Source organism: Suricata suricatta, chromosome 8 (assembly GCF_006229205.1).
Source record: "Suricata suricatta isolate VVHF042 chromosome 8, meerkat_22Aug2017_6uvM2_HiC, whole genome shotgun sequence".
Lineage (NCBI taxonomy): Eukaryota > Metazoa > Chordata > Mammalia > Carnivora > Herpestidae > Suricata > Suricata suricatta.
The window spans coordinates 14665893-14684584 of NC_043707.1; the positions used below are offsets into that span (position 1 = coordinate 14665893).

General features: G+C 42.1%; 1 protein-coding gene and 1 long non-coding RNA gene across 4 annotated transcripts in view; one reads left to right on the forward strand and one right to left on the reverse strand.

The window, feature by feature from the left end:
- The window catches only part of LOC115299350, a 127282-nt gene extending 118185 nt beyond the window's left edge, over positions 1-9097 (forward strand). For 2 of the 3 annotated variants that reach the window (XR_003912146.1, XR_003912147.1), the window contains exon 4: positions 8942-9097. This is a non-coding gene — a long non-coding RNA (uncharacterized LOC115299350). Of the gene's footprint in view, positions 1-6535; positions 6637-8941 lie in introns of those variants that run through there. The other variant, XR_003912145.1, reaches the window with a different exon arrangement.
- The window catches only part of GPR139 (G protein-coupled receptor 139), a 36938-nt gene that overhangs the window by 13922 nt on the left and 4324 nt on the right, over positions 1-18692 (reverse strand). The window lies entirely within an intron of this gene.

The window sequence follows — 18692 nt, forward strand, 5'->3', positions numbered from 1 at the left end:
TTAGCTGTATCATCCTGGGCAATTTATTTAATAATGTGCCTCAGTTTACTTATCTATAAAAAGGATGATGATTTGGCATGTATCATAGGCTTCTGTGAGCATTAAATAAATAAATATAGGGAAAATGCCTAGAACAAGTGCCTTGTACCATGCATAAATTTTACTGTCATTACTCTTAGAATTGTAGAAGGGTAGGAAGTGTGTCTTCTTTGCTTATTATTACTAATACATTTCCACAGTTTCTGACATGCAGTAGCTGCTTAATAAATACCTGTTGAATGAATGACTACAAATATAGATTAACACAACATCACAGACACAGTGAAGTGCTGGTTAACAGTTTTGAATAGACTGGGAGCTTACCAAGGGTTTACTGCAGAAAATGAGTCAGGTAATGTGGTCAAGGGCAACTGGAAATTAATTTAGTGTTCAGTGTGAGAGAAAGATCTTTTTGAGACTATTATTCTTCTCTGAAGAGGTTTTGTGCCAGAATCTTCCATGTGAATCCAATTTTGTTCAACATAAATTTAGTGATGCCCAACTATGTGCCAAGCCTGGAATAGGCTCTTGGGAGTACCGGACCCATTCCCTGGGCTCAAGGTGCTTAGAACTTACTGAATAAATCATACCAAGGCAGCATGAGGACTCATTCAAAGCTTGCTGCTCCTGTCAGTGACTCTATGCCAAAGTTTGAAAATTCAAATGGCAACAGGGCCAGGTAGGTAATATCAGTATGTGAGGTGGGCATGCAGGGGCCTTTAATGAACTGAACCTTCCTTCAAGAGAGCAGCCACTATTTAGTTCTTCCTGGTGGTTTCCCATGAGGGAATAACAGCCAAATGGCCAGGTCTTCCACTGGTTTAGAAGAGGCTTGCAAACAAAACACACACACACACACACACACGCACGCACGCACGCATGCACGCACGCACGCACGCGTGCGCCTGTGGGTAGCTAGTTTGAGACCTCTGCTCTGTAGCCAAAATCCAGGATCTTTGCATGCCCAACCAGATACCTCTCACACCATCAGCTCCCTTCTGTAACCCATGCAAATGCACCTTGCTCTTCACTTTATGAGCTGTTGCCTAAATATACAGCACTCTCTTTCCTTCATAGCACTGCATGGGCTATGTCTTCTGCCTGGAATGCCTTCTTTGTCTGTAGCTCTTTGGATGGTAGATTTTTTATTTTTAAAGCCTTCCCTGATCTCAGTGTGCTGAGTTAAGCATCTCATTGGCTAGAGTATTTAACACATTTATAATGATCTTCTTCAAAATCTTTATTACCCATTCACTGAGAGCCTGTGGAAGGCAGGGACGAACCTTGAGGATTTGTAGGGCAGTCAGAGAGTACGTACTCCATCAACATTTGTGGAATAAGAGTGACAGATGGATGGACGGACATGTGGATAGATTCCCCATGGCATTTTCTGTGGAACATTTATCTGCTTGATGTCACTTTTGTGGTATTCCATTACACGCATGATAACTTGATCGTATCCCTTCCTTCAGCTTTCTTCTGTCTAAACCCAGTCTCTCTCAGTAGCTTCTTGGGAAGTTATTTCTCTTACCTCCCATGGATGAATGATGGATTTGAGTTCCCCATTCCCTTGTCTGAGCACGACACCTAACTCCATTTTCTCATCTCTGCAAGGTGGACAATGTATTTTCCCATAGAACACTGAACATTTATACCATACTTTACATGTAGTAGGTACTCAAAATATTATTGGTTTATCCACTGAGTGTAATAGACAGTTTCTTCTGTAGAGCACCGAGCCTTTCCCTTGTTGAAGAGTGGAGAGGTTAAGAGCACTGATTCTGAAACCAGGCTTCATGGGCTTGGACCCTGAGTTAGCCAGTCCCTTGCTTTCTGATCCCAAGTTTCTTAAATACTCTGTGCCTGAATGTTCCTTATTTGTAAAAAGGAGATAGTGATACTACCTGTCTCATAGGGTTCTTCTGTGAACTACATCAAATGCTTAGAAGAATACCTAGTATATAGTGAGGGCTCAACAAATGTTATTTATGTTGCTCACTGCCTAACCCAAGAGATTCTAGAGTGAGAAGGAGTTTGAATTATCACAGACAATTCAGACCAGCTGCTCCCCTTCCTTCTATCACAGATACTGACTCCCTGCTCTGTTTAGGCACCTTGCCAGAGCTGTTGATGCCATAGTGAAACAGAAGAAATGGTTTCTTCCTTCCTGGAACTTCTAGCCTGGCTGAAGCCAGATAGATACCCAGAAAGAAGCTCCACAACAGAAGACAGCATGCAATGGAAGCACTTTAGAGTGGGTAACCATCTAACCTAGAGGATCATGGAAGGCTTCTTGGAGGAAGTGGCATGTGCATGCAGTGACATGGAGGAGTAGGAAGCAGTTGAGTGGGGAACAAGTATGCCAGTAAGAGGGAACAGAATATGTAAAGGTCAAGAGAAAGAGAATGGCTGTTGGAGCAGCTGAAAGTTCAGCAGGGAATGGAAGTCACAGGCCAGAGGCTTAGGGGATAGATTTCAGGCTGCAGAGGTGTCTTTAGGATTTCTGAATCAGTTTGTCAATCTACAAATTGGAGTATTTCATGGCCAGTGGAACATTTGAGTTTCTTTTGAAACTCAGAAGGAGAGGGCACCCTGGGTGACATTTTCATGGTGGTAAGTGTCCTCCAGCTGAACCAGTCCCCACCAGACCTCACTCATTTATGTCATCTGCCTGACCCTGCGGGAGAGAGAGCTGGGAGAGAGGGCTTGCTGGAGAAGTGGTGGAGAAGTAGTAGCATCCGATTCTAGTGACTCAGATAGTTTTGCAGCTGTGTTTGAGTTGAATTGGTCCTGAGGATGTGGGGAGTCATTGAAGGGCTTTAAGCCTTAATGGGTTTTACTAGGTAAGATGATTGTGGGGTACATGGGTGGCTCAGTCAGCTAAGCATCTGACTCTTGGTTTTGGCTCAGTTCATGATTTCACACTTCCATGAGTTTGAACCCCACTGTGGGATCTGTGCTGTGAGCTCACAGCATGGAGCCTGCTTGGGATTCTCTCTCTCTCTCTCCCCCTCCCTCCCTCCCTCCCTCCCTCCCTCCCCCTCCCCCTTTCTGCCCTCCCTCACATGCACTGTCTCTGTCTCTCTCAAAGTAAATAAATAAACTTAAAAATGTTTTTTTAAGAAAAGATGGTGGTTATTTCTATATCAAACCACAGACATCTAGGTGGGGGGTGGGATGGGTGGGGGGGAATAAAGTACAGAGGGTCTTTTATAAACCTCACTGAAACTTTCAAACATGGGTTTGTATTGTAGCTACCTCATAGATTGAATTTGACAGTAGCCAGCAGAAATGCTTGAGAAGTAACATCTCTTTATGTCATGTGTCCCCCTTTCTGCTCTTGGGCTAACAGAGGAATGTTCCATGGGATCTGAATATTCAAGAACGTTGGAAAATTCCCTGATGCATATAGCTTTGCTGCACACTCTCCAAGGCCACTATCCTGGTGGACGTTCTGTTCCTCCGTGGGACCTGCATTCTCCCAGTGGAAGCCTGGTTGAGGTGGCAGCACCTCTGTCAGGGGATGTGGATGGAAAGGGAACAGGCCATGCCCAGAAGACAATGTCTAATTACCCTGGGGCCTTGGGAAGCAATTTTCTCTGGCTGGGGAAATTGTTTTTTGTACTTCAAGCTCATGTACACAGCCAAATGATATGCAGGTCAAGGAGGCATAATTATATGGAAATGGTTTTATGTTTGGGAACTTCTAAAAACCCATGTCTGCACACTGGGAGGTGGCAGAAAGAGTAGCTTCCCCTCTGCTCAAGCTGAGTACAGTGGGTGAAAGATGCCTTGCTTTCTCATGACTTTGGAGGGGTCTGTTTCTTTTCTGGCTTTGGGACCCAAACCTGAATGTCATAGAGAAAAGGAAGCAGTGTCTTCCTGATATGCTGGTGATGAGCCTGGGCACTGGATACAGATCTGACATGTTCTTGCTGTGTGACCTTAGGCAAGTTACCTAACTTCTCTGTTCCTACATTTGCTCATCTGCAAAATGGATCTGATTGCGAGGACTAAGTAAGTTATTGCATAGAAAGTGCTTAGGGGAGTGTAGGCTGCCTAGTAGTCACCACTGGAATTGGGGCGTCTGCTCCCCTTTCCATCCCATTTCACTCATCATTCCTGCCTACTCTGCCAGCTGAGAGGAACTACTGCACCTGAAGCTCCCCCTAACAAGCCACGTTCTCTCCAGACTTTCACCTTTGCCTATCCAGTTTCCCTTTTCTATAATACTTCCCCATCCACTTTGTCATGGATGACTCTTCTTCTTGACTCTTCATGAGCCAGCTTGTCCAGCCCCCAGATTGATGCCCCCAATGCTTTGTTGTACCCCTTTCCTATAAGAAAACAAACTGCCTCCCTTTCTCCTTTGAGCAGAAATATCATTTCCAAGAGAGAACAGGGAGAATGTCACTAGGAAAAGCAGGTGGGTTTTTAGAAATAAGAGAAAAAGTAAATAATAACAGTAGTAGTAGTGATGATGATGATAATGATGATGATGATAAATGTGTACCTTTTTCTGCCACAAAGGAAGTGGTCTTACTAATGAAAAATAAGTTCCATTTAGCAGTCCCTTATTATATGTTAGAAACTGTGATAAGTAGTTTGCACTTAGTTACTGACACTCCCCTCATTTTAATGGTGGGTATTATTAGATCCTTTCTATAGAGGAGGGAATTTAGGATTAGGTTTAGAGACTTGTCCAAGGTTACATAGCTAGTAAGTCACACAGTCAGGATATGAACTCAGGTCTGTCTAATTGCAAAGTGTTAACTCCTACACTCTTTAAGAAGGCAGAAGGCCTGGGGGCCATTGCTTCCAATGACACCTAAGTCAGCTGCAGGACAATTTGTGCCCTCTTGGTCTTTTGTTCTACCCTGGCATGGGCACCATAATTGGGTGCTTTCTACTCCAGGATTCTGGGCTTTCCTCACTGCCCTAGGGATAAAAGACCTTTCCCTGCCTGCCCAAGATTTCCCAGAATGAATAGGGCACTCCTTGTTTGAACAAGGAAGGGATGGGATGGACTGCTTTCTTGGCAGAAAGGAACTGTAAGTGCAAATTCAAGGAAGTGTGAAAGCATGCTTTGTTTGCAGCACTGTAAAATGACAGTCTTGGCTGGCATATGGGAAATAGGGGATAAGAGTTCAAGAACCCAGTGTGATAACCTCACTGAAATTGCTCTGCGGACTCCCAAGGTTATTGTGGGGACCAAAGGACACAACGCCTGGGAAGCAGCTTTGCAAACTGGAAAAGCGTTAGACAAATGTTAATTATCACAAATTGTTTCACAGGTAGCCTGATTGGTATCAGGGGTGAGATAGCAGAGAATTAAAATATCTGGTAATTTCTCTTGAATCCACATTCTCAAAAGCATTCATAAATGAAAATTCTAATGGCATTGCTCTCATCTCCTTTTTTCAGATAAATAGATTGTAAAATATTTCAGAAGCTAAAAAAAATTCAGTCAATTTCTTTGTTATTATCTATTATACTGGCAGGTTTTGAAACTTGCAGTAATTTTTTTGTTGCCCGTCTATAAAACCATATCAGTTAATTCTTGGTCCAAATACCTTTTAGAAGCACCTTGTCTTTTCTCTTTCCTTGGTCACCCTGATGCTGGGAGCTCTGGGAAGGCAGGTATGTGTCTGTCTCACTTTGGGCCACATTCTCAGTCACTAGTACAGTAGTTGATACATGGTACATGCTACGTACTTGATAAGTGTTTAGTGCAGCATAGAGCCCACATGTTATATTACACCTGTGTTACTGCAGTAACTTACTTCTGTTCCCAAAGCAATCTGCATTTGATCCAAAACTCAATCCATTCTCCTCATTCTGATAAAATATTATTGACAAAACAGTTTAACTGATATTAAAGCTGTTAACAAAGAATCCAAATCTACAGTGTAGCCAAAATAATAAGTGGAAAACTACAGTAAGGAGGATAACTGTGTACTATTTAAGAAGGCATCATCATCATTATTTACTGATAGTATAATGGTATGCTTAGAGAATTCAGGAGAATTAACTGAAATGTTATTAGAACCAGCAAGAGAATCCTCAAGAGAACCAAAGCCCCAAAGTAATAACAATAGTTGATGACACAATGGAGTGGGAAGAAGATTCCATTCACAAGCCTCTAAGTGCCAACACCCTCAGAGGTTATACTCCCAGCAGAGGTGAAGAGAATGGGTTCCATTTCAACCTTGGGTTGCACTGTCTCCTGGATCCCCAACCAGTCCTGCTTGAGTCCAAAGTCGTTGAGAGTCTCTCACAAGACTGTTCTATTGGCTCTGTTTCTTACCAGTGTAAAAAATAAGGCTTAAACCCAGTTGGCCTGATGGAGGAGTTAGATGCCACACCCACTATCTTGCCCATATCTCCTCAGGGAAGATTTTCTACCCGATTCCTACCTTATTTTACCTCCAATATGGACAGCCTTTAAAATTCTATACCCCAGAAGTTGAGGTGCCTCAACCCCCCATCTCCATTTCAGTGGAAGAGATCATGACTTTAATGAAAGTCCCACTTGAATGATCCTGGAACCAAAGAACTATTCTGACCAAAAGCACAATTAGTGCTTCAGCTGATCAGGTGACTACACAGGCTCTCATTCCTGATGTCTGGGTTAGAAGTCTGGCTTTGTCTAGCACTAACTGCATGACTTTGATCCCCTTCACAACTTACCATGTGCCTCAGTTTCTTGTACCCTGTCTGTAGAATGGGGTAATAATAGCACCTACCTCATGAGTTAGAAGGATAAATTAGTTCATGGGAAGTGCTTGAGACAGTGCCCAACAGTTAGTAGGCATTCCATTCATGTTAGTTATGATTATGGTAAATAGCTGTTAGTTTAATTTCTATCATTAATTCTTCAGTAATTGTGCTCTTCAGGCTTCAGCCATGGATACTGCTACAATGGAGGATGTGGTGGTAGATGCATGAATATGGTATCAGATCACTGGTTTGGGGCTTCCACATCATCCTGAGCTTTTTTTCTGAACAGCACATTATTACAGTATAAGGTGTATGTTTTAAAAGATAAAAAATGAACATGTACATTTTAAAAGGTAAAAAATGGCCAATGCTGGTAATTTCATACAGTATAGCCTTATAATTTTCAATTTACTTGTTTTCCCAACTGGACAGTACACATCTTAAAAGTATGGGGAGAGTTCGTTCATCTCTCTCATTCCCAGTTCTTATCAAAGGTTCTCATGTGAAGGAGATAGATGCTCCAAACATGTGTATGATGAAGAAACAGATTTGTTGTCAGAATCCACACTGCATATTGGGTCCCAGATAGGAGGAAGATGAGTTACAGATAGTGCTGCATTCCCAGCACTGCCCCCCAGCCCAAGACTAGGGTTGATTCCTTCTTCTTTGTCCCATGGTACATGGGCTTCCCTCTTGCACATCTCTTACCAATTTTCATGCTAATGTAGGTTGCTTCTTCATCTCTCCAGCTAGACAAAGTCCTCCCTGAGAGCAGGAACCCAGATATATTTGTCTTTGGGTCACTAATAGCACATAATTTGCAAATGCCCTAATGAATAATGAAAAGTTCATGGCACGATTCATGGGGGAGGCTCCATTTTGGGGATCATTCCTACCTTTGACAGCTTTGTATAGGATGTAACTTTACTTTTCAGCCTGGCCTACCAGTAGTAACTTGAGAAAGCTATTTAACTCCTCCAAGCTTCAGTTTCATAATGGATGAGAAAGCCCTTGGTAAATTTTAATTCACTTTGCATATTGGCCAGCACTATATTAACATTAATGGCTATTATTGAGCCTGGCACATAATAGGTCGTCAATAAACATTAACCACATTAACTGGATTTGAAATTTTGAGCACTTGACTTAAACTAACTAAGCCCATTTATGGCTGATAACAGAAATCTTGGAAGGATTTGGAAGACCAGAGTTTTCATGGAAATTGTTTCATACAGTATGCTACTTAAAAAAAAAAGGCAACTCAATTTCCATTTTGTAGGTTAGGTGTGAGGTAGAGAGGGAATTCACCTGCCTGTCCTTGCTCAAAAATAATTTCAAGTAATTAAACCATCTGCTTGGGGAGAGGGCAGTGGGGACACTGGGAGAGTCTTCAATCACGAAGGAGGACATAGTCCCTTAAAATGCCTGCAAAGACCAGTGTGGGAGGGTGAACCAAGCCAGAGGTCTGTAGACATAGCATTTGTCTTTTCTGCTGCTCTGAATACCAATGTTTGCAGTAGGCCCAGCAGCAGGCATGGAGTACAAGCAGTGATACGCAGGTCTACTCTGTCTTAGCTCTGCTTCTCAGAAACTGAGGGCAGGTTATTTTACTTCTCAGAGCCTCAGTTCCCCCAGTTGCCAAGTGGGGATGAGAGAAGTACCACCTCACAGGCATTACTGTGGGTTTAATGAGGCCATGTGGAATAACGTGTTCGATTCAGTACTTGGCTTGGATTAAGTGCTTGATAAATGGTGGTGGTGGTGATGATAGTTGTGACCAAGGTGTTTTCTTCAGTCTTGTCAAGGTTAATATGGACATGACATTAATGGGATAAAGAAGGCAGTCACTTATTCATCTGATGCATCCATCCACCCACCTATCCACTTGTTTATCAGTATTTGCTAAGCCCCCTACCATGTGCCAAGGACCCCCAGAGGGCACTGGCATCGTGGAGATGACTCAGATCCCCTGTCTACTGTCAGCATTTTTTGATGCCTCTGGGCGAAGATAAGTTTGAGGTCCCACAGGAATTTAAATGCTTCACCCTCACCCCTGTTATAGAACTTGTCATATCATGTTATGATTATTGACTTGCTTTTTTACCCATCTAGAGTGTGAGTTCTTTAAGGGCAGGAGCCATGTCATGTTTATCTTTGTCTTTTGTTCATCTTTATCCCCTAGAACTCCTGGCACAAAGTATGAAATGAAATGAAATCCGGCCTCACGAAATGGAGCCAGATCTTTAACAAAACCTAAGGAGTCCAGGTGGGGATCTAATAGGAAATCCTTGCTTAAGAAAAAAACCTCCTGTATTAAAAACCCACCATGTGCCAGGTATATTGTCTTGTGTATTCTCAGCAAGGGGTGCTTCCTTGTTATTTATCCTCATTTTGCAGATATGGAGATAGACATTCAGGAAGGTTAACTGCACACAGCTGGAAAGTCCAGTGGATCTCAAACCCAGATTTTCACCAATTTCCCTTCTTGCGGGAAAGCATTTAGTGTGGTTGGAAAGAGTAGATGAGGCTAAAAGTGTGATGGTATAAATGGATATGGGGTATGTGTATGTGTGTGTTAAATTCGAGGAAGGCAGTAAATTTAAAATCCTATAGGATTAAGGCAGGGAAAAGAAGTGAGAGAAACAGGCCGGGGTGTGTGTGTGTGTGTGTGTGTGTGTGTGTGTGTGTGTGTGTGTATAAATACACATTATTTATATATACACACACACACACACACAATCTTTATGCTAGGGGCCCCATAGGGAAAGGGGTGTGTGTGTGTGTGTGTGTGTGTGTGTGTGTGTGTGTGTGTGTGTGTAAATACACATTATTTATATATATATACACACACACACACAATCTTTATGCTAGGGGCCCCATAGGGAAAGGTGGGACTCTGATGAACTGGATAGCACAAGCGCCATCTAAAGGAGGCTGTGGCTGCTTGGTTCTAGGCACTTAGTGATAGGGGAAGCTCAGTTTTTCCAGCCTTTGAAATTTTCCAACACTCATGAGAAATCTGAATTTTTATGAGATTGCCCCTGAATGTTATTAAACAAGGTACTGCTTTTTAAGAAAACCTTCCATAGGCTTCTTTCACAGTCCAAGGGGTCTGAGTTTCTGGTTAGTTGTTGGCTGCTATGACTCCCAGTTTAGGCCTCTTCAGGAGGTTATATGAGGGTGGTTGAAAAGGGTATTAACCAGCATGTATCTGAATAGCATTTTGAGGAAATTACTCAGTACCAATAGTGATTAAGGAGGAAAAAGTCCTTTTATTTCTCAGAGCCATTCTCTTTTGGCCAGATGGTCTAACGCCCAGAAGATTCAAGAAGCAAACTACCATTTTCTTTCCTTTTTCATGAACACTCTCTGTCCATTTTCAGGATGTCCTTGGAGTCTCCCCCTCAATCTTGGGGGCATTGCTCCCTTCTTCCTATCATATCTTAGGTCATTAGACCTGAATGTAGTCACGGTGACAATGTCTCTCTACCATGCCAGCCAGAACTCAGTCCTGTTTATTTGTCAAATGACAGTGCTGAAGGTGACCCTTTTCTTCTTGTCCAGACACTTGCTTTCTCTCTGTTCAGGACTCTCGCAACTGACAGTTGGATCATTAGCAGGACTTGCCCACTGCCACAACCAAGATGATAGCTCTCTGTTGTGCTGTGGGCACTTTGCCACGGTGCCCGGAGAGCCAAGCACAGATGTCCTTGATGTCTGAGGACATTGTTAGTTTGCTCACTTCACGTGTCTGATGCTGTTTTCACTTGGGAGACTGAGGTGATGGTGGATGGATTGGGAGTAGGATTGGAGAGGCTGTAAACATGACCCTGACCCATACTCCTACTATGTGCCAGGCACTGTGTTGGGCACTCTACAGGTATTGCTCGCTCCCTTCTACTGGAAACCAGAGATCGTTCACACTGCAATAGCTTCCTCTTCTTGCAGTTTCCCTCCTAAACCACCTTCCACTTGCTTTTTTCACAACAGCCAGAGAGACCTTTGAAAAACTCACATTAGGTCATGTCCCCTGCTTAAAAGGCTCCTATGTCTTCATGCAAATCCAGATCCCTCATTGTGTATCAAAAGGCCCTCACAATCCAGCCAGCGTCTACCTCTTATCCTGGTCTCCTGCCACTCTCCCTCTTCCTCACTGAGTTCCAGCCATATAAGTCTGCCTTGACTCCACCTCCTTCCCACCTCTGAGCCTCGACCCCGTGGGGTCCTTCTGCTGGCATGCCCTTCTCCTGTGCTTCCTGTGGCTGACTCCTTCTCATCATTCCAGTCTCAGTCGGGACAGCAGCTCTTTGGAGAGCCCCTTCCTGAACACCCTATCTAATATAGCTCCCTATTGCCTTACCATGTTGTTTTCCTAATAGCATGTATCAGTATTTCAAAGAGTGTTGCGTATGCATTTGTTTACTTGTTTACCACTTGTCTCCCTGGTAGAATGTCCACCTGTGCAGACTTTCTTCCTTGTTTTTCCTCCATTGCCTACATAGGTGCCTGGCATGTGAAAGGAATGCCACATATATATGCTAAGTAAATAAAGTTTTTATCACCCCCATTCTCAGATGAGGAAACTGAGGCTCCAAGAAGGGTAAATTACCTGCCCAAGACCTCACAGCTAGCAAAGTTGCAGTGCTGGGATTCAAACCCCCAGGTATGCCTAATTCCTAAGCCAGTGTTAACTTTTCTAATGCCTTCTAGCCATGACAGGTGGTGTTCTGGAAGGGTCCTGGGTTGGAGGGCAGATATGATGTGGGAGACAGGCTCTGTGAGGGTCAAGAGTGTGGGCCTGTGATTCCTTTAAGGAATGTCCATCTCTTCTCTCTTCATAGCACCAGCTCCTCTTGAGTTCTCTCTCCAATCACTGCTCCATTCTGATACCTCCCAGGGAAGCCACTGCTTTTCGTTCAAGAGGCAGATGATGGTTCTTGTCAGCAGCTCTATGGAGCTGAACCACAGTGGTGAGTCCCAGAATGCTAAAAGCAAAAGGCGGCTATAGCAAGGACAGAATCACCAGACCATTCTGTACGTTTGACTGTGGGAGGTGTGTGTGTGTGTGCACGTGTCTCTGTGGGTGTAAGTCTGTGTGCTTGCATGTCTGTGCATCGTGTGTCTATGTGGTGTCTCTGTGTGCGCATGTGTATGTGTGTGCCCACATCTGTGTGTGTGTGCGCGTGCATGCATCTCTGTTTGTATGTGTTTGCACTTCTCTCTGTGTAGGTCTGTGGCTAGTCCCTCCTGTGGAGTGATGTGGTGGATAGTTTTTGTGGCACTTAGCTGAAAATGGTAAGAAATGTCTGTGGTGGAAAAGCAATTGCCCCAGGTCCCCAGCTGCCAAATATTCTGGTAAACGAGGTGGGGAAAGAAAGGAAGTCACTGGTTAATACCAGAAGTTGAAAGGAGTCAACACTGTAGAATATGTTCTCCCAATTCAAGGTCATTTTGTGTGGTTTCTTTAAAGCTCTGGCTTCTGTTTCCTCTGCTTGCATCTCATGCCCTGTTCTCCTCCCGTCCTCAGACCAACCTTTTGGCACTCCAGAGTTGCCCTCTTTCTGTTCCTATATGCTGCACCAGTCCCCTCTTCCCTAGGAGTCATCGTGAAGCCTGTCCCCCTTGCCTCTTCTTTCCATTCTTTCCTTCCTCAGTCTTCAGGTTCTAGGTCTTCCCCAGTGGGGCAAGTCCCCCCTTGAAAAGCTCTTATCACCCTTTGCCTCTCCTTCATCTTCTTCTCACATGGGACTATTTACAATTATTCAGGTTTCTGGTCATGCTCATTTTCCCCACATGAACACACAGACATCAAGAGGTTCTTTTAGACTTGCCATAATCCTACCACAGTGCCTGGTACTTGGCAGTGCCAGACATATGACTGGATGGGTGGAGGGAGGGAGGGAGGGAGAAAGGAAAGAAGGGAGGGATAAATGAATCACCAAATGCAGATTTGCCTAATTGTGCTTTTGGTTTCTTGTCTCATCCTTCCTTGCCATGGGGCGGACTGAAAACAGATATTTGGGTCAAAAGCCCCAACACTCACTGTAGTTCAGTTGGTCATAACTTTTACTCAAGAGGATCCCAAGTAATTCAGCTTCCACTTGATAGAAAAACAGAGATCCTGGGTAATCTGTACATAGAAGTCCCCTCCAATGGGATCCAGAGTAGCCACATCCTCTCCATGCCCTGACCCTCCTTTGCTTACATTTGTCTTGGTGGGGTACAGATGGCAGGTCTGTCCCTGTTGCACTGGCCAAAGCACACTGGATTCAGAATCTAGAAGATTTGGGGTCAAGATTACACCTGATGAGTTGTGTAACCTCAGGGAAATTTCTTGTCCTCCTCTAGGGCTTCAGTTTTTGTATTAAGAGCATTATACTAGATCAGAGCTCCCCGGATTTTAGTGATTGGCCCACCAGTGTTACAATTTTTCCCATATGCTGGTGTCTTCTGCACTCTTACTAACATTTAGTTTTAAGGTGATTTGTCTTTTTTCTCTCTGGATTTATACAATACTGCTGTCCACTATAAATGTAATGTGAGCCACATATGCAATATTGATTTTTCTAGCAGCCACATTAACAAAATAAGAAGAAACAGGTGAAATTAATTTTAATAATGTATTTTATTTAACTGTTTTCATCCAAAAATGTAATCAATATAAATTATTAATGAGATATTTCGTTTTTTTCATACTAAATTTCCAATGTCTGGCATGTATTTCACATTCTGAGCACATTTCTCTAAGGATGCTAAATTCTTCAGTGGAAATCCTGATCTCTGTTTAGATGTCCTAAAATATATAGTTGAAAAGAGTAGATTCACATGCCTAAGTTGTTCCAATATACAGTTATTTTCCAATAACTGAATCAAGTATCAGGGCTTAATTGTAAATGAATCAAAATGAAATTGAATGAAAAAATTAGTTCTTCAGTTGTGCTAGTCAAATGTCAAGTGCTCAATAGCCACATGAGGCTGATGGTTACTATATTGGACAGCATGGATATTTAGCAACCCTGGATCCCAACCACACCTCTCTGTTGTAAGCAGAAGATAGCCTTAAACATAAATATAATGACAATATAATGATGACATTAAATTTTTGCTAGATACTGCTCCTTGCCAAGGCCGAGCTCTAGGCCTGCTCTGTGTCTGCTAAAAATGGAGCTTTAGCACATATGAAAAGGTGTTAAAGACACACTAGCATCAAGATGAGACTTTCCCTTTCAGAGAATCAGAAGGGTTGAGAAAAATGAAAAGGGACTAAATAATGATGCAGCCTTGTGCCACCTAAAATAATCCTACATCAAACATCAGTAACAACAACAAAATGGTCCCAAATCTAGATGATTACTCTGAGTTCTAAAATTCCACAGCCTGTTTCTCCTTTACTCCTATCATTTTACTTCCTCAAGAGATCATTAGCAGTGTGATTTTTTATAAAAAGGAACTAAGAGTTGGGAAAGTAAGTTCTGGTTTAGATTCTGCCATTCCTAGCGCTGCAACATTGGCTGAGGTCTCAGTTTCCTCATGTTATAAAATGATAGTGCTTGCACTCAGTAAAAAACTGCAACCAAGGAGTGGCAGACACTGGGGCCCCTGCTAGCCATGAAATGCTTCATTTTGTCGGTACTTACACCCTGTGAAAAAGGTACTGTTATACCATTCTGCAGAGACGAGCATTGATGCTCAGAGAGGTTTAAGCAACTTGCCAGAGCCTCACCACTGGGAAGTCACAAGGCTGGAACTTGAATCCAGGTCAGTTGGGGACCGTGAGCCCACATCCTAATTCACCATGCTGTCAGGTTCTAAGGGCTCTTCCCATTTACCAAAAAAAAAAAAAGAAAAAAAAGTGGATTTGCGTTCCAGGACATAGTCCTCATGAAATTTGTGGTACTGTTTGGAACTCTTTCTTCTCATCATGCCAAACCCCTCGTTTCCTGTGTTGGCATGCTTTATTTATTTATTTATTTATTTATTTATTTATTTATTTGTCATGTATTCCTTTGGGTCTCCCTCTCTTTTATTCCTTACGCCTCCCCCTTGCTTATTGCTTTTATTCTCCACATACTGTGACCCCATTGGCATTTCTTGCTGCCTCTTAAAGCTTTACTCACTCTGGAGTTTGTGAATTGGCAGCCTGGTGGGCTGTATCAAGCCTGAAGATATGTTTGGTTTGGCTTATCGGTGCTTGCTTGCATAGTGTTTTTAAAAAATGTTTTAATTAGTTGCCAACATTGAAACCTTGGGATATTTTGTATAAAAATCTGGATTCGTAGATTTTTGGAAGAATTTGGCAACACTTCATTGTCTGGAGAGCTGACTGGTGGTGGTACTTTCTAAACTCCTCCAGGCCCCACTCCTCCCTATTGTCTATTACCCCCATTCCTCATGGTCTAGCCCAAGTGTCACTTGTCAGCTGTCATTGTGTTGCCATTTTCTTATAATAAAGCTAGGCAGCAGTAACAAATATCACTATGTTAATTTCTAACTATGTGACCATGGGCATCTCATCATTTTCATCTGAAAAATGGGCATGATAAGTACGCATGCCTCAAAAGGTCACTAGGGGAATTAATGAGCTAGTGCCTGTAAAATGCTTTGAAGAATCCCTAGCACATAGTAAGTGCGACAGATGGGCTAGCAGTTGTTAAGAGGAGAGTGCAGTGGTTTTGGTACATCCATCTCTAACACTGAGGGAAAATTAGACCAAAAGAGCCACATGTTTTCAGAAAAACAGGGAAGCATGATTCTTTGGGTAAGTGAAATACTTCTTAAAACTGGGCCACTTTGTTTATTTATGCCGACTGCCCCTAGTAGGTGTTTGAACTCAAGATACCTGCCCTTCCCTATCCCCAGCATTTCATGGCACACTTTGCAGGGCTGGCATCCTCTATCAGCATTGCCCACACAGTTCAGATCACATGGAAGTTCAGTGGTAGGATCTGTGTTCACCTGCCTCGCTTCTCTTTATGATCCTGGCTGCAGTGTGCAGGGCAATCTTCTGGGGGCCTGTCATTCCCTTTATCAACTTTAGCTGAAGAAGGTTTCAAGTTCTGGACTGATAGTATTTCTGGAGGTTTCACTGACCCACAGGCAACTCTCTGAGAAGTACACATTCCTTAGGCTTATGATGGAATTGATTGTTTAATCCACTGGATAATTCTTTCGTAGTTTGCCAGGGCAAGGAGTTTTATTTCTGGTCGGTACACTTTGAGTGGAATTGTACACTTACGGGAAAGACCTATGTATAAAGCAGTGTATAGCTTCAGGAGATTTACCAGGCTTGTTGACATGTTAGACAGTAAAAACAATGCCAGGTACTCTTTATTGAGCTCCTACAGTGTTCGAGGGATTGTGAGAAGCCTATGCATATTTTATTTTGGATTACCACAACAATATGCAGGGCACAGAAGATTAATAACACTTACTGAACTCTTACTGTACATGAGAGCAAACATGTGCCAAGAATGGTGCCAAGCATTTTTACATTTTCATTTAATCCTTACAACATCCCTATGAGATAGGTATTACTATGGTCCCATCTCATTGATGAGGCTGAGACTCAGAGAGGGTGAGAAATTGGCTCAAGGTCACAGACTAGTAAGAAGGGAAGCTAGGATTCAAACTCAAGCAGTCTGACATCAGAGACCCTCTCCTTAAATGCTGAACTTGGCTGATTATTTTCTTACAAATGAAAACTGGGGCTCAGAGGTAGAGTATTATATCTGAGATCACACAATAAACACGGGTAAGATACAGGATCCAAGTCCACATCCATTCAGTTCCAATGCAGTGCATTTAAATGCAACCTCAAAAGCAGAAATTACTAAAGAAATCATGCAAGGGCAAAGACAGCAAAGCTACTGTTCTGGACCCCAGCCCAAGGCCAGCCTGGCCAGCCTCCCGCATAGCTACTTCATTGGTCAACACTTGTGTCCCATTTATGGACCATCTCTCCACCTGAGCTGTACAAGCAGAGTGCAGCTTTCTCAGGCCTCTGACAGACCCACAGAGTGAGTTATTGCCAGAGCCAAGCCTGGAATCCAGGACTCCTCATGCAGTCCTCTTTCTCCCACTGTTATAACAGGGATCCTAAGGTCAAATGTGCATAAAGAGGAGCCTTACAGTTTACAGAGAACAATTAGGTGCTGAGTGTAGGGACTTTCACATTAGAGTGCCCATATGCTTTTGAAAGGGGCAGCCATTAAATTATGGTACATATATGCAATGGAATACTATGCAGCTTCATAAAAGAATGAAAAAGCTTCAATATACCATGATGAATGATTAATACATTAGTGAAAAAGAGCAAGATAGATGATAGAGTATATAATGTGCTCATTTTGAGGACAGTAAAAAAAAAGGAAGAATTGTGATTCTCTATTCATACTTGCTTATATATAAACTAAAATACTCTGAAAGAACAAATAAGAAACTAAGATACTGGTGAACTCATTACCTGTGTAGTAGTGATGATGGGATGGATTTAGGAATTGATGAGCAGGGGAAATGGATGGATGGGAGGGAGATTTTGCAGTATGTGCTTTTTACATGAGTAGGTTTTTGAATCATATAAAATGTCATTGTCTATTTAATGCACATGTGTGCATGCACATGTACACACACACACACACACACACACACACACACACACACAAACACATACATTCCAAAAAGCAGCTGCATAGGAAAGCAGTTCATTCCTCATCCATAGCCAACCTTCTGGGATTATAAGCCTAATGTTAGTTCCTCTGGGTTTTCAAGGAAACTTGGAAATCTATTTTTTTTTAATTCCAATTTTTAGTTTCAAATTGTTCATTGCTAATATATAGAAGAAATAAAATAGGTTTTTGCATATTAACAATGTGTCCTCAAAATGCTGTGAACTCATTATTAGTTCTTAGGAGCTTTTTTTGTGTGTGTAGTCTTTGTGCTTTTCTATAAAGGCAATTAGATCATCTATGAATAGAAATGGTTTAATTTTTTCTTCTATTATACTTTTTTCTTTTTCTAGTATACCTTTTTTAAAACATTTTTTAAAGTTTATTTATTTATTTTGAGAGAGAGTGCAAGTGGGTGAGAAGCAGAGAGAGAGAGAGAGAGAGAGAGAGAGAGAGAGAGAGAGAGAGAGAGAGAATCCCAAGCAGGTTCTTTACCGTCAGTGCAGAGCCCAACTTGGGGCTTGAACTCATGAACTGTGAGATCATGACCTGAGATGAAATCAAGAACCAGATACTCAATTGACTGAGCCGCCCAGGTGACCCTTTCCAGTATACCTTTTATTTCTTTTTCTTTCCTGGCTAGAACTTCCAGTATGATGTTGAATTAGAGTAGTTAGGATAGATCTCTTTGCCTTGCTCTAGATCTTAGAGGGGAAATATTCTATCTTTTATCATCAAATGTGATGTTAGTTATAGGTTACTTATTGATGCCCTTTATCAGGTTAAAGAAGTTCTCTAGTTTGATGAATTTGTATCATGAATGGATGTTAGATTTTGTCAAATGCTTTTTTTTTTTTTTATATCTACTGAGAAGATCACATGGATTTCCTTTTTTAGGTTTTTTAATACAGTGGATCACACTGAATGATTTTCAAATGTTGAGCCATGCTTTCAATTCCTGGGATAAACCTAACTTTATTTTGGTTTATTATCATTCTTATATATTCCTGAGTTAGATTTGGAATATTTTGTTGAGGATTTTTTGTGTCTATATTCATGGGGAATATTGGTTGGTAGTTTTCTTATAATGTCTTTGTCTGGCTTTGGTATTAGGGTAAAGCTGGTATCATGAAACAAGTGGAGAATTTTTCCTTAATTTTCCTAATTTTTAAATGATGAAAAAAAAGACTTATGGAGTGCTTACTGTGTGGCAGACATTGTGTTAAATGTAGAACCCACTGAATTTTCACAGCAGCTCTATGAGGTATG